The sequence below is a fragment of the Theobroma umbraticum genome, unplaced genomic scaffold, assembly GCF_002168275.2.
Source record: "Theobroma umbraticum cultivar Fairchild unplaced genomic scaffold, ASM216827v3 scaffold_86.0, whole genome shotgun sequence".
In the NCBI taxonomy this organism is placed as follows: domain Eukaryota; kingdom Viridiplantae; phylum Streptophyta; class Magnoliopsida; order Malvales; family Malvaceae; genus Theobroma; species Theobroma umbraticum.
This window is the reverse complement of record NW_018397263.1, coordinates 4,265,930-4,266,141: the sequence shown is the minus strand read 5'-3', so window position 1 is coordinate 4,266,141 and position 212 is coordinate 4,265,930.

Sequence of the window (212 nt, the reverse complement as noted above, 5' to 3'; positions counted from 1 at the left end):
TATAATCTAATAATTGATTTTAAGTTGATTGTTTTTGCATTTTTATTTAAAACAAACTATAGCTGAACATCTACCTCAAGAAATGTGAAAAAAAAAGCATTCACAAGCAAAAAAAGTACATTTATAGTCACCAATTCCTTTAAAAGCCTTATTACTCGCTACAAATAGTTTTATAATCTCATAATTGATTTTAAGTTTAATTTTTTCACATT